A 16,640-nucleotide genomic window follows, 5' to 3' on the forward strand; every position below is an offset into this window, starting at 1 on the left:
TTTGGATGACAGCTCCCATAATCCCCAGCCATAGGGGCCAATAGCCAGGGATTGTGGGAGTTGTAGGCCAAAATCTACGGTTGAGCAGCTCTGCCCTAAAGGGAATATCTCACAGTGCTCACCACTGTTCTCTCCATATATATTTTTTCGTCTGTGTGAGGAATGAGTTTTGTACTGGGCAGTGTGTGTGCACATGCATTCAGTGTGGGGCCTTCCTGATTCAACCAGAGCAGGATCTAAAAATAACTGAGCAGACATCAAAAACCTTGTGAGTGTGCGCATGTGCGCACGCCTTAGAGGGAAGACTGGTGCTCACCCATGTAGTCTCCCATTCAAATGCAAACCAGGGCAGACCCTGCTTAGCAAAATATACAATTCATGTTTGCTACTATAAGTTCTAGGGCCATTCCTGCTAGTACTATACTAATGCAGATTAGAACTGGGGTTGCCTGCCCACCAGAATTGGCCTGGAGTCTCCAGTTATCTGCATCTTACAGAGCTGGCAGTAGCTTCTCCAAGGTTTCAGACAGGAGTCTTTCCCAGATCTTTCCCAGTCTTTACCTGGGAACATAGGAAACTGCCATATACTGAGTCAGACCATAGGTCCATCTTGCTCAGTATTGTCTTCACAGACTGGCAGCGGCTTCTCCAAGGTTGCAGACAGAAATCTCTCTCAGCCCTATCTTGGAGATGCCAGAGAGGGAACTTGAAATCTTCTGCTCTTCCCAGAGCAGCTCCATCCCCTAAGGGGAATATTTTACAGTGCTCACACTTCTAGTCTCCCTTTCGTATGCAACCAGGGTGGACCCTGCTTAGCTTAAAGGGACAATTCATGCTTGCTGCCACAAGACCAGCCCTAACCTTCTGCATGTAGAGCAGATACTACAGCTACAGCCCCATTCCCAGATGACTCTGGTCTTCTCAGAAACATCTGGATAGCTACTGTGTCACAGCCTCTGTGCTGAAAACAGGATACCAGACTAGACGGACCCTTAGTTTGATCCAGCAGGACTCCCATGATTTCCTTTGGCTGTCTCTATGCAAATTCCAAATGTAAAAATCTGAATGCCCTGGATCCAGTCAAATGTCCCTGGATTCACCGCAGCTCTAGCACTAAAGCTTGAACCATTCATCCTAATGTAACCACTGTGTTGACCAGTAAGAACAACCCCAGAATTGGGCACATGTAACTCATTCATTGGAAGCTCCTTTTCAATTACAGGCAAAGATCTGCCAAGCCTCGTACTTCTATGTACGACAGCTTAACTACTTATGTCAGGGCGAGCTTGAAAAATGAGTTAATTTATGATTGCATGAAATGTTTGTCAAAGAGACAAAATTGTCAGATCTGTTGGCAGCATATAAAACTATAAATACTGGGGAACACAGTGACAGGAGCCAACATTTATTAAAATGATGGCCTGCAATGTTTTCAGCAATGTTATTTCATTTGCTGGAGCTTTTAGAAGCCTCTGCAAGTAGAAGGAAGGAGCAAGCCACCAACATATGTGCAAAGCTCTCTCCTTTCAAAAACCCCTAAAATCATAGGGATTACATGGACTTCTTAGTCCAGCTCAGACACTATGTTGTACAAGTTTTTGTCCGAATGATTGTACATGCGTGCATTTTAAAAGTGAACCTCGGTACAGGCCCTCCCAAATAGAGGGCAGGAGAGCTGGTCTTGTGGTAGCAAGCATGAATTGTCCCCTTTGATAAGCAGGGTCTGCCCTGGCTGGCATTTGAATGGGAGACTACATGTGAGCATTGTAAGATATTCCCCTTGGGGATGGAGCAGTTTTGGGAAAAGCACCTGCATGCTTGCATGCAAAAGGTTCCAAGTTCCCTTCCTGGCATCTCCAAGACACAGCTGAGGGAGATTCCTGCCTGCAATCTTGGAGAAGCTGCTGCTAGTCTGTGTAGACAATACTGAGCTAGATGGACCAATGGTCTGACTCGGTATAAGGCAGCTTCCTATGTTCCTAAATGCAGAGAACATAACCCCTGTTAACTTGGTAAAGAAGTGATTCTCTTATATGAAGCAGTGGGAGGGCAAATGACCCAATTCAACCCCCTGCTAACTGAGCAAAGAGGCACCTTTTATAGTGGTGATTCTCTTATATTTAGTAAGGGGGAAGGAACCTCCTCAGAGAGGTTTGCCTGGTTTTATCACTATGTTCTTTTAGACGTGAGGTCAAGACCTTTTTGTTCACTCAGGCCTTTTAATTTGATTTTTAAAATTGATTTTAATTTTAAAAGAGTTTGAAAAATTGCTCTGCATTATATTTTGTATTTTCTCTCCCCCCCCCCCACTTTTGGTCTGTTATAATTTGATGTGCTGTATTGTAAGCCGAGGTGGGAAACAAAAGAGCCGTGGTGGGGTGAGAAAACGGTGGTGGTGGTGGTGGTGGTGGTGGTGGTGGCGGCGGCAGTGGCAGCGGCAGGTGGGGAAGAAAATGATGATGGTGGCGGGTGGACAGGAAAAGAAAACGGCAGTGGGCAGGCATGGGGGGAAGAACTAGAGACACAGATGCTCTGCGCCCGGCCCAGCTAGTTGTCGTTGTTTTATTTTGTTTATTCTTTATAATAACTGGCCCTATAATAGTAGTAGTAGCAGCAGCAGTAGTTCAGCCCAGTGGCCATTGCTGGTGTCTACTTGCTCTTTCGTTTTAGACAGTGAGCGCCTTCAGGGACAGGAAACCATATCATCAACATCATCATCACATCATCACTCTTTCAGGTAATATTCATTGATATCTTTTTGCTGAAAAGTGGCATATAAATAGTAGGAATAGTGACTTATATGTCCCACATTGTAACACAGGCATCGGAGAACTGCCTGCACCACTGCAACACATGTTCACACTGCTGTGCGAGGTGGCAATACAAGAAATACTGGCCGCTTGTGCGACGGCACGATACACACAGCAGTCGCAGGATGCAATGTTATGTGGCCATAATGCTGTGCATCATGATGGCAAGTGACAATGACAAGCTATAGATGCAGATGTAGATATAGATATAAAGATATGCTCTCCCCCTGTGTTGATTATTAAACTGTAAGTTCCTTGGAGCAGGAAACTTTTTTGTTGCTTTGTAAGTCATTGTGTATGTATAAAAAAACGCAATTGTTATTATGTTCGTTGTGATATATTCACTAATAGAAATAGGTTTTCTGTCTTAGGCCATCTTGGGATATCTCCTGAACTGCATGAAAGAAGACTATGGAGTACCCATGGAGCGCCTACCACCTTTTCCACCTGACGTCATCATATCTTTTGTAGGCCACCAGCAGAGCCAAATTTAGAACATCAGCATTCATTCCCCCTGACAGCCTGCAATTGCTCCCTTCAGTACATTTTCTGTTCACTCTGAATCTAAGTGTCTCCAGCAATGGCTTTTTCCCACTGTGTCCTTTTGGTGAGAAGTGTTTTGGAGTTTGTTTTGCAGAGAACATGTTATTCTTGATCATCCACATTTATGAAGTGCTGGCATCACACTTGGTCAACAGAAAGTACATCTCCATGCATCCTTCCCAGAGGAATTTAAGTTGGATATCAAACACCGTATGGAAAATGGTAGCCAGAGCCAAGCATTGGCCCTCAGGCTATTACATCATCAAGTCCCCTTTTTTCCACATCCATGCCCCTATAATTCCATTGTCACATTTGATACCAGCCACTAATATCCCAAGATGCCATAAGGTTTTCTGTGTCACCTTTTTCCTTCTCACTTACGTTAGTCTCCTTCTCCTTTCCCCCTCCTTTCTTTTTCTTTCTTTCTCTGTATCGCAAGAAGTCCTTGGGATATAAGGGAAGAACAAGCTGTGGAAATTCCCTTGCTTCCTGTCACGCACTCTGAGGCCACCAGAGGGAGTGGAACAAAAGGCAAAGAAGGCGCCTTTTCACATATGGCTCCTCATGTCTTTGGTGATACACAGCACTGCCTCTCCCTCATCCGGATGCCACCACCAAGTGCCCCCTGCCCTTCTTCTTAAAGAACTTCACTGCTGATTTGTTTTTTGGGGAGAATGCATCAAAATGCTGGCTTTGAACTACAAAGCCCTAAATGAGCGAGGCCTAGGCACCTGGTTTGGCCACCTCCCTATGCACCTGCCAAACTGCTAAAGTCTTCACAAAATCCACTCAGAATGCCCTCATCTCTGAAAATGCAGTGGGCAGGAAAGAGAGCCTGGACTGGGCCTTTCAATTGTGGCTTCTCATTTCTGGAGCTCCACTTCTTTCTTCATTCACCAAGCAACTTCACCAGCAGCATTTAGGTGACAGATAATCCCACAGGCTTTAGGCACATTGGATTGTAATCCTGTTGCTGCTGATGGTGTTTTCATTGGTTCCAGTGTGCAGGCTTTTTTTTATCACTACTATTATGTATATTATTTATTATTATGCTATTTACGCACAGTCTACCTGATGTTCTTGACTGGATTTGGTACTTTAATTATCAGGCCCTTTCCAAGGGTCGAGGGATAACTAAAGAAAAATTAAAGATATCTTCATAGTATTCGTGTTGTCCTGAATAGTGTGGCCTTCTGTAGTTGATGTGTTGTAATTTGATCAATGGCCAAGCTGTCGAGATGGTGTTCAAGTTCTTTTGGTACTGCACCAAGGGCACCAACAACTATTGGCACCACTATTGTCTTCTTTTTCCAGAGCCGCTCAATTTCTGTTGTTGTTGTTGTTGTTGTTATTTTTAACCGCCCCATCCAGAAGGGTCTGGGCAGTGATATACGTATATGCCTCTTTTCAACAACAACAAAATGTTGTTTATTATGATTTATTTATTTGATTTCTATACCACCCTTCCAAAAATGGCTCAGGGCAGTTCACACAGAGAAATAACAAACAAATAAGATGGATCCCTGTCCCCAAAGGGCTCACAATCTAAAAAGAAACATCAGATAGACACCAGCAACAGTCACTGGAGGTACTGTGCTGGGGGTGGATAGGGCCAGTTACTCTCCCCCTACTAAATAAAGAGAATCACCATTTTAAAAGGTGTCTCTTTGCCAAGTTGGAAGGGTTAGGGTTCCCAAAGAGGTTTACACAGAAAAACAGTGGCTGACATATTGCATGATGTTGCACACATGGTGTAATGTAACATTGGCTCAGTGTGAAAGAGTGTCATTGTGCAAGGGCAAACATTATTTCGAGCAGCCATGCAATCAGGAATGTCCTCGTGTAGTTTCATAATTTGCAAATCATTCACTCCAGTGCCACTTGCATTTGGAATATGCAGCAGTGCCCACTGTGCACTAAATGCCAATGGAACGCTGTGTAGTCTGTTTTTAAAGTGCCACAAAACTGTTGTTGTTGCAGGAGTGATGATGCTTCCACACTCCTGTTGAACTTTCTCTCCAGGCTAGTGTGTTGTTAGGCACCTCCATCCACATGATGGTACTCATCTGGTTCCCCCTTAAACCAGCTGGGTATATCTTTCAATGCAAATGGTGTCAGTAATGGATTCAAGGTCTGCCTTTGAGGTCAGTAATGGTTGTGGGTGCATTGAGTTGTGAGATTCAAGTCACATGAAGGACTATCCCATGGGTGGCCAATGTAATGTAATGTAAATCACCCTGAGCCATTTTTGAAGGGCAGTATAGAAACCAAATAAAAAATAAATAACGCATAGATGTCAGATGGGATAAAGCAGTGTGGCTTGTTGGGACAAGGAGCAAGAGAGCCTGTGCCACATAGGAACTTTGGAAGCTGCCTTATATACAGAGTCAGATCATTGGTCCATTTAGCTCAGTATTGTTTACACCAGGCCTGCTCAACTTCGCCCTTCCTGCAGATGTTGGCCTACAACTCCCATAACCCTGGCTATTGGCTACTGTGGCTGGGGATTATGGAAGTTATTTAAAACCTCTTATTTAAACTTATTTTAATTTAACTTATTTAAAACCACAGTATTAGAAGCACAGTTGGAATGTAGAATGTATACCAAGAAGGAGGAAAGGTTCCGCCAAGTTCAGGAAGATGCCAGCGTGGCTAACAAGTAGAGTCAGGGAAGCTATAAAAGGGAAGAAGACTTCCTTCAGAAAATGGAAGTCCAGCCCAGAAAAAGAGAACAGGAAGGAACATAAACTCTTGCAAAAGAAATGCAAGGACACAATAAGGGATGCAAAGAGAGACTTTGAGGAGTATATATATAGAAGTGTCAACGGGGAATAACAAAAACTTCTTTAAATATATCAGAAGTAGAAAACCTGCCAGCGAGGCAGTTGGACCCTTAGATGATGAGGGTGTGAAAGGCATTATTAAGGAGGATAAGGAGATTGCAGAGAAGCTGAATGAGTTCTTTGCATCTGTCTTCATGGCGGAGGATAATGATCATATACCCTCTCCAGAATTAAGTTTTTCAGGTTGAGCAGCTGAGGAACTGGGTGGATTTGAGGTGACAAGGGAAGATGTTCTGAACTGTCTTGAAAAGCTAAAAATTAACAAATCACCAGGGCCAGATGGCATCCACCCAAATATTCTTAAGGAACTCAAATGTGAAAATGCTGATCTCCTAGAAAAAATATACAATATGTCCCTACAATCAGGTTCTGTACCAGAGGACTGGAAAATAGCCAATGTGACTCCAACTTTCAAGAAGGGATCCAGGAGGGATCTGGGAAATTACAGGCTGGTCAGCTTAACTTCGGTGATGGGTAAATTGATGGAAAGCATACTTGAGGATAAAATTGTTAAGCATATAGAAGAAAAGGCCTTGTTGAAGGAGAACCAGCATGGCTTCTGCAAGGGAAAGTCTTGCCTCACTAAACTTTTGGAGTTATTTGAGAGTGTCAACAGGCATGTGGATAAAGGTGATCCGGTTGACATAGTATACCTGGACTTCCAAAAAGCTTTTGATAAAGTTCCCCACCAAAGGCTCTTGAGTAAAATTAGCAGTCATGGAATAAGGGGACGGGTTCATGAGTGGATCAGTAACTGGTTGAAGGACAGGAAACAGAGAGTAGGAATAAATGGACAGTTTTCACAATGGAGGGAGGGAGGAAGTGGGGTCCCCCCAGGGATCAGTACTGGGACCAGTGCTCTTTAACCTGTTCATAAATGATCTAGAAGTTGGGGTGACCAGCAAAGTGGCCAAATTTGCAGATGACACTAAACTATTTAGGATAGTGAAATCCACAACGGATTGTGAGGAACTCCAAAAAGATCTCTCCAAACTGGGAGAGTGGGTGACAAAATGGCAAATGTGGTTCAATGTAAGTAAATGTAAAGTGATGCACATTGGGGCAAAGAACACCCACTTCACATATACGCTGATGGGATCTGAGTTGCCGGTGACTGACCAGGAAAGAGATCTTGGGATCTTGGTGGGCAGCTCATTGAAAGTTTTGTCTCAGTGCATGGCAGTTGTGAAAAAAGCTAATTCCATGCTAGGAATCATTAGGAGGGGGATTGAAAATAAAAATGCTAATATTATAATGCCTTTATACAAATCTATGGTGCAGCCACATCTGGAGTACTGCACACAGCTTTGGTCACCATATCTTAAGAAAGATATTGTAGAACTGGGAAAGGTGCAGAAGAGGACAACCAAGATGATCAGGGGCCTGGAGCACCTTCCTTATGAGGCTAGGCAACAGCATCTGGGGCTCTTTACCTTGGAAAAGAGGCGACTAAGGGGAGACATGATCAGAGTGTATAAAATCAAGCATGGAGTGGAGAGGGTAGACAGAGATAAATTTTTCTCCCTCTCTCACAACACTAGAACCAGGGTTCACCCCATGAAACTGAAGGTTAGGAAATTTAGGACCAACAAGAGGAAGTACTTTTTTACACCGTGCATAATTAATCTGTGGAATTTCTTATCATGGGATGTGGTGATGGCCACCAGCTTGGATGGCTTTAAAAGGGGCTTAGACAGATTCATGGAGGACAGGTCAATCAATGGCTTCTAGTCTGATGGATGTGGGCCATCTCCAGCCTCAGAGGCATGATGCCTCTCAATACCAGTTGCAGGGGAGTAACAGTAGGAGAGAGGGCATGTCCTCACCTTTTGCCTGTGGGCTTCTCAGAGGCATCTGGTGGGCCACTGTGTGAAAGAGGATGCTGGACTGGATTACCTTGTGCCTGCTCCAGCAGGGCTGTTCTTATGTTTTTATGAGTTATAGTCCAAAAACAGCTGGGCACCCTAAGTTGAGCAGCCCTGGTCTACACTGACTGGCAGCATCTCTCCAAGGTTGCAGGCAGAAATCTCTTCCAGCCCTACCTGGAAGTTTTTCACACCCAGCTTTTAGTTTGCATCTCCTCTGGAATGGAGGGTGTGCATTCACATATGAGCCTAATTTACCCCAAAGTCCCTGAGTGTTCTCAGGGAGCACTTCACACACTATTTGCATTTGAGTGTAGTCTGACTTATATCCAGGGTTTTAAAATACATTTTGCGTCGGTTTTGGGGGGGCAACTTCGAACTCACCGTAAAGCCTCACAATAAACCTGTGGTAAAGCCTGCTGTCTGGGAAAGCTCCTGGAGATGCCAAGAAGTGAACCTGGGACCTTCTGCATGCTTGATGTTCTTCTATTCAGCTATGGCTCCAACCCCTTAAAGTGAATATCTTACAGAATATTTGACAGTGCTCACATATTGTCTCCCATCCAAATGCAAATCAAGTGGACCTTGCTTAGCAGAGGTGACAGTTCATGCTCACTACCACAAGACCACCTCTCTTCCTAGAAGCCTGCACTTCTGCCTGCCTCTTCTCTGCTCTGCTCTGCAGCTAGCTGCCTCCTAACTCCGTGTAACTAGAGAGGAAATCACACACTAAGCCTCGGGGGGGGGGGGCTGAGTGTGCACTAATGTGGCATGATCTCATCATTTGGACCTGACATGTGGCACGTTTGCCAAAAAGGGTGGCCACCCCTGCACAAACGTATTCTTGAGCGCCTTGACCCATAATGTGTAAGAAGGTGCTCCATAATAATTGTTAACCATGAACTCACATTGCTGAAACAATGACCATTTGGAAAGGAGGCAAAGCAAAGTCAAGATGTGATGCTTCTAACAATATTATTTGTGCAGATGGTACTCCAATGCCTGGGCTATTTTTAAAGCCTGCAAGAATTACTCATCTATGTTTAACTCCCAGAAAGGGGAAAAAATATCTTTCCAATATGTCTCAGATATTCATGTCAGCAAGACAGCCTGGAGGCTAGGCAAGTACTCGGCAAACTTTCCATCCTAGTATTTGTTTATGTGGTGCCCACCAGGTTCAGGAAGGGAAATGATAGGAAGCCGTGTTGACTGGTGTTTTTTGCCAGCAGACACGGTTTTAGTAAGAAGCACTACCTTATTTGGTTTACCTTAGAAGTGCTAGTTATGCAGCCAAATGTTTTATTTATTTACTCAGTTGCTATACCAACAATCTTAGCAGCTCAGAACAGTGCACAAAAAGCAATCCAACACTGGGAGAAACTGCCCCCATCCATGTACACTGAAAGGCTTTTGACTGGCCTGGACTGCTCAGAAGTGCACATATAAATGGTAAGCAACATGGCGGTTCCCAGTGCATGGTACTGAGATGAACCTGAAACACACCGTAGGCCCGCCTCAGGGCCAAAAGATAACAACCCTAGGATAACAGCTTTGTTTAAACAAGCCCTAATGAAGATACTTGCCTGGTCATCAAGTGAGCAGTCCTGTCTAGTGAGTTCATGACCACAACAAACCTCGGCAGGTGGATGCAGGAGACAGTTGTATGGGAATGGGACTGAAGAGTTGTATGGGAATGGGGCTCCTCCCCCTTGCTGGGCTCTTGGGCATTGGAGAGCCCATTCATGCATGCATGCATTCATTCATTACATTTCTAGACCACCACACACAACGGTTCCATGGCAGTTTACAAAATAAAACATTAAAAGCACAGTTATAAATCAAACATTAAAACAGTTAAACATTCAAAACAGCAATAACAGCAATGAAACCAACTTACAGCTGGTTGAAGCCTTGCTTAAATAAATGAGTCTTGATAATACTTTTAAAGGCTACCAGAGATTGGGAGGCTCTTACACCCACAGGGAGTTCATTCCAAAGTCATGGGGCAGCTATAGAAAAGCCACCCCATTCAAAAATCTCTCACTCTCACTCTCGCTCTCTTTCCCTCCAGGGCCTACATTATTATTATTATTATTATTATTATTATTATTATTATTATTATTACTACTACTACTACTACTACTACTACAACATTTATATCCCGCTCTTCCTCCAAGGAGCCCAGAGCAGTGTACTACATACTTAAGTTTCTCTTTCACAACAACCCTGTGAAGTAGGCTAGGCTGAGAGAGAAGTGACTGGCCCAGAGTCACCCAGCTAGTATTATGGCTGAATGGGGATTTGAACTCGGGTCTCCCCGGTCCTAGTCCAGCACTCTAACCACTACATGCACGCATAGGCTCTGCTGTTACCAATATAGCCTGTTTGGGAGCTCCCAGCAACATCCCTACACCTGATTTGGAGCTACAGGCTCGTTTAAGTTTCCATTTTGTTGTTCTGAACTCACGAGATCTTTGGGCTCACCATTTCCTTGCTAACTCACAAGGGTATGTCACTTGGCTGGTAGCTTGGGGAAAGGTAACTCCTGGTCGAGTCTAACTCATGATTGTAAGAGGACAATTCATCTGCTCTCCTCTCTGATTTCAGTGCAGGTGAGATAGCTGAAGTAGAAACGAATTAATTAAGTGCTATTCTTCCAACATGCATAGCCAAATACCCACCTCCAAGTTAGCACATCAGATTAGTTGTGAGCATATCGCCTTGAGCATATCGCCTTCACAGGAAGGAATAAGAAAAAAAATAACAGGCTCAACTCTCTAACAAGCAGCGTTAATGGTTGGCACGGGGGAGGGTGTACCCTTGTTAACACATTCCAGTACCTATCAAGGTCCTTCCTGGACCTGAGATAAACTCTAATGTGCCCATTCCACTCCATCCTGCACAGGTTTCTCAAACTTATTCACTCCATTGTGCTGGTAGAGCACACCCAGAAACATTTGAACAGGACAAAATGTATTCTTTTATCTATCACATATGTCACCCTTTTCAGCAGAAAGGTATGGTCAGCATTTGGCCCCAAGGCAAGATGTGGCCTATTTCTGTCCCTGAGACCACCACACAGTGTGTCTCTTCTCTGGATTCACCCATTGCATATTTGTGTGTCTGGGCATCAGCTATACCATCTTGCTGTGCCTTGACTCTTGTTTCCTTCCCACTTTTCACCTCCAGACCAGCTCTGTTTCCAGGCCCAATCTGTGCAGCATGCTTGGCTGCATCAAAAGACTAGTTCCCCCCAAGATCAGCCCCCCCCCCCTGGACTTTTCCTGGTTCCCTGATGCCCAAGTGTTACTCGGGTCCCTGCTCCTGCATTCTGCCTTCCTGCCTGTCCCAGAGGAAAGAGGTCTCATGACATCAGTCAAGCAACAAGTGTCTAAACACACCACCAGAAAGGAAGTGATTCCCTGCCCCCAAAGTCTTTTGCACCCCTCTCTTCCTGCTCTCCTTTAAAGTCTAAAGCTGTTCTCTAAGACCATTTCTCTGGTCAGCCTTGAGTGGATTTAATTCAGATCTCAAACCAAAACGCCTCTCTGTGAGCTTCAATTTAGTACTATTAATATTATTAGCCAGGTTAGCTTTGTTAGTTGATATTGTGTTACTTACTAATCAAGATTTTCTTTTTGTACACCTAAACCCTAAATAAACCTGATTGTATTTGACATCAACTCTCTGCCAGTCATTTCCAAGATGGAAGCTTTGCACAAATTTATTCTGAAATGATCTTCTCTCTCTCGAATTGCTGATTCCCCACACAATCTCAAAAGTTAGTCAGGGGTGGTTTGTAGGGATGTGCACAAATCAATGTCTTTGATTCAATTTGCACCCAAATCAAATCACCCCTGATTTGTTTTGGGTCAGAATCTGGCCAGCTAGCACAGGGACAATTTGTTTTGTCCACAAATCACCCGAAACAGATAGATTCGCTTACAAATCATTTTGTACCCGAATCGATTCGCACATCCCTAGTGGTTTGTCAATACCCCAAGAGCAGTATCATCAACACTGCATAGACTCTTTGCAAGCAATCCATTACCTTGAAAACACAAAAATGCTATTTTCACAAGCAGCCTAACCCAGGCTAGGGTTAGGCTGCTCATGTGGAGTGCTGGGGTCTCTTCCAATCCTGGTGCTTCCACCTCACTTAACCCAACTTGTTACCCCAACATTTATCCAGGGTTAAGGGTGCAAGTACACCCTTAACACTAGCACTGGGGTCGTATGTGTACTCAGGCTGTATGCATCCCAAGCGGAGAAAGAGTGCCCAGCTCCCGGGAAATCCTTCAAGACGCCACACTCCTGGCACGGTGCATTGAGGGATGCCTGAGGACTTCCTCCTCCAGCTCCCTGCTCTGCCGGTCACTGCAGCATGGCTCGTGTGCCTCCCCACCAGCCCCCCACTCTACCGACATCTTGCATTTATAGAGCTTAAATATAGTATATAGTGATTACACATATAATCTTAAATATAGATTATAGATCTAAATATATAATAAAGATTACAAATATAGATTATATATCTACAGTCTAGGAGAGCTGGTCATGTGGTAGCGAGCATGAATTGTCCCCTCTGCTAAGCAGGGTCTGCCCTGGTTTGCATTTGAATGGGAGACTACATGTGTGAGCAATGTAAGAGATGCCCCTTAGGGGGTGGGGCTGCTCTGGGAAGAGCACCTGCATGCTTGCATGCAGAAGGTTCCAAGTTCCCTCCCTGGGAGGCTAGATTACCATCTGTCAGGGTTGCTGTTGCAATGAGCAGGACTAGGAGTTGGCCTATAAGACTTCCAAGGTCCCTCTCAACTCTAAAATTAGACAATTCTACATGTACACACACTTTTTGAACTTCTGTCCAAGTCTAATCCTTATTGTTTATCTAGATCATATTCCTCAAGCTTTACTGGCTTTTAATCTGAGGCTAAAAATGCTCCAGTGTGATGTTTCACCAAGCAGTTCAGTTTGCTCACAGCCAGGTTAAAGGATTGCTCCTGCCTCAATACCTTTGCTAGAATTCTGCTTCCTGCCTGATGACAGTCTCACATACCTGCAGAGCTTGTCCTTGAGAGCAAACCCAAGGAAAACTGGCAGAGTTAGAATTCCTGGTTGCTGATGTCACTGTTGAGGAAAAGGTGACTGGTGCAGGAATAGCCACCTTCTGGCATGAGCAAGAGGAGGTGAAGTCAGCAGATGTAGCATTCTAAAAACAGTGGCTGATATACCATGCAAGGGTGCATCAGCCCAATAACATTGCATGCACACAAGCTGTGCAATTGCACCAGTTGGGCAAACACAAAATTGCACAAATGACATCACACATGAGTAACCCCTTTGGAAATAATGGTTTTATTTGTGTGTAACTCATTAGTGGTTGTCCAGTTGGCACAGTTGGGCAACGTGTGCAGGCAACATGTACCCTTGCACATTATGTGAGCCAGTATGGCAGGTGCTTCATAGAGGTGTGCACAAACTGTTTGACATCAAACTGGTACTCATCAAACCAGGCCAGTCCGGCTGTTCAACCATGAACCGAACTGGGGCTGGTTCAAGCTGTGATAAAATGGAACCAGGCATGGTTTGATGTGAACTGGTTCTATGTCGAGGGGGAGCAGATGAACAGTGGGAAAGGTTGTTAAAGTCTCTTACTTAGCTCGCCACTTGCTGCCCCTATCCCCAGCCAAATTGTGGCATCCACGGAGGCTGGAACCATGCTGCCACTGCATGTGCAGCCTGTGTTTTAAGAGCAATCTGGGTGGCGATTCAGCTGGGGATGAGGGCGAGAAGCAGTGAGTGGCGATCTGGGAGCCAGGTAAGAGACTTCAACAACCATTCTCGCCATTCTCACTCCCCTTTACTCCTAAATGGAAATCCTCACCAGATTCTCCTTTACAGGTATTGCTACCTGAACTGCCGAAGGAGTTTGATTTAGTCAACCGGACCAGTCAGTCCGTTCAACCAAAACGGTTTGGTGCAACATGGTTTGGTTCAATTTGATTTGAATTGGAACCAAATAGCGCATTTTGGTTTCGTGCACACCCCTAGCGCTTCACCCGTGGAGTGAATTTCTGATATACACATACACACCAGAAAGCTGAATTTTAGCATGTTGCTTTCCATCCCCATTTCCATACAGAGAGAGAGAGAGAGAGAGAGAGAGAGAGAGAGAGAGAGAGAGAGAGAGAGACTTAGCTTACCCCCAAATTCCTTACTTTAAAAGTTACACAACTATTTTGGAGAAAAATATGTTGTTGATGTCAAGAACACTAGCCCAAAGGTGCCCACCACAGCAGGCTTTTTCCCAGCTTGACCCAAGACAGCAAAATAAGTGAGAATTTGAAGGGAGTCAATGGTACACTGAAACTGTAATGATTGCCCCTCCCCTTGGCCTCATGCAGAGGGGAGGGTGATTTGTCCCAGCCACGCTCTGCACAAGGCCAAAAAGCAGCCTCATTGGCTGGGACTGGGAAGAGGAGGGGTTTGGACCATTGGCTGAGCGGTCCCCGCCCCAAACCCTCCGTTCTGGCTGGGCATTCCCCACCCTCCCTTCCCTGGTGCAGAGCGGGACTAGTGACTGGTTGCCTCACAGGGGGGTGCGAGTAGGAATTTTTTGCTCCCAACGCATTGACCACTGTTGGGTTTTTTTTTTTCACCTACTCTGTTCTGCTTCGGGTGTGTAGCTGAGTTAGGTAGGTCACAGCTTGGCAGGAACAGTGCGGGCTGGGGGGTAATTTGAGGAATAGAACATTGGTGAGCACCTTTGGATATTGAAGAGGTGGATTGGTCAATCGCTCCCTTGTGGTTTGTGCGGCCCAGGGAGAATGAATCTCCATGGTACCAGCTTCAGGGGACTTCACCAAGGGTTGCGCAGTCCAGGGTAGGTGAAGGCCTAGAAGTATTCAGGCCCCCTTTGCAAAGGGGGTTGGCCTTGAAGGTAAGGGGCCGGTTGTACCTGCCTCTTTCCTGAGCCAAGGTGTGTCACCCTTAAAGGCGTGGGGAAGGAGGACAGAATCCTAACCCAGCCTTGGTAGGCCCACACTGTTACTTTAGGGTGATTAATCACCCTTTGTTGTCATTCCGCTATGCCTTGCAATTGGTTCAATAAAAGTTGTGGCCCTTTACCTAAATAATCTTTGTCTCTGTGTCTTTTGGGGCTGGGGGCTGGGGACAGGTATCTGAGATGATTCTTCACATATCATTTCTTTCTTTACTTTTTGGAGCAAAATGCACCTTCTATGCAAATATGTGTACCAAAACCTTAACATTTAAAAAATGAAAAGTAGCCTCAGGAGGCTGTAGTTCCTTGAACAGAGGAATGGCAGTGGAGTGCTCAACCTTTCCCCAGCCCATCATTGCTCCACTCAGGATCGCTACCACTGCTGTTTTTCCCACTGTGGGGTTCCAAATATGTGAGGCTAAACATGGCTCTAGAACTCCATGGGGGGAAAAGCCACTTGCAAGAGGGAAAAGGTTAAACACTCCCCCTCCCTGCTACTCTTGCTCAAAATCACAGCCTCCCCAGCTCTTATACATTTTTTTACTCACATATGCATATATTTGCATTCCTGAGAGAGGGAGCTTTAAGAAGAACCTTGAGAGGCATAGTGTCTTGAGAATCCAACAAAATCATTCCAAAAAGGGCAATCAGGACATAAGACTCTGATCCCAACTCCCCGCAAAATGTGCCCTTGACAGATTGTAACATTAAATCCTGGAACAATTTAAGCAATGCTTGAGATCTAATGCCTCGACTCTTTTTATAGAATCCAGGGGATTATAAACTGTTAGTCATTGTAGACTGCTTTTGATAAGTATTGCTTTCAAATCGGATTATAATTTGTAAAGGCAGGCTGCGTTTGGGGCACAGCCATGTCAGGCAGCGAGATAAAGTAGAAAAAGGAGACTCTGATGTTCTTGAGCTCTGGGGAGGAGCGGGGTTACTCAGAAAGGGCAGAGCTGAAGGACTAGCCATGGCACAAAGGAGACAAAAGGGAATTCGGTGCCTTGGCTTCAAAGCAAGACAAAAAAGGAGGGATTTATCAGATACAGGAGGAGGAGGAGTGGAACACACACCTTTCCCCAGTTGGTTGCGGCTCTCCACAAATCAGACAAATCGCAGAGGAAAGATAATGCTGCCTACCTCTGTGTTGCTGTCATTTAGAGAATGAAACAGCTTCCCCTTTCTTCGAACTGGACAAAATACTATTTCTGTGGGCTTGTTTAATTTATTTATTCAGGTCTATTATCGCTCTGCCTGTCCATGGCGGAGGAGAGGTGTGCAGGATGGGAGAGATGCAAGGCTGATACTGCAACCAAGAAAAGAGCCAGTCATAGTGCCAGCAGACAAAGCACAGTGCTTCTTTTGATAGATAAGAAGCAACTTTTGGAAAGAGGATCACTTTGCTGTTTGCAACCTACAGGTCATCCCAAAAGTGCCAGTGCACCATGGTCAACACTGTAGAGAAAAATCCGACCAAGTAAGGATGCATCACTGCAGCAAGAGAGAAGACTAACTGCACATTCCAACTAACAGCACCTTGTGAGGTTGGGGGTGGCAATTTTTGATGCCCTCC

The sequence above is a fragment of the Hemicordylus capensis genome, chromosome 4 (genome assembly GCF_027244095.1).
Source record: "Hemicordylus capensis ecotype Gifberg chromosome 4, rHemCap1.1.pri, whole genome shotgun sequence".
Classification (NCBI taxonomy): Eukaryota; Metazoa; Chordata; class Lepidosauria; order Squamata; family Cordylidae; genus Hemicordylus; species Hemicordylus capensis.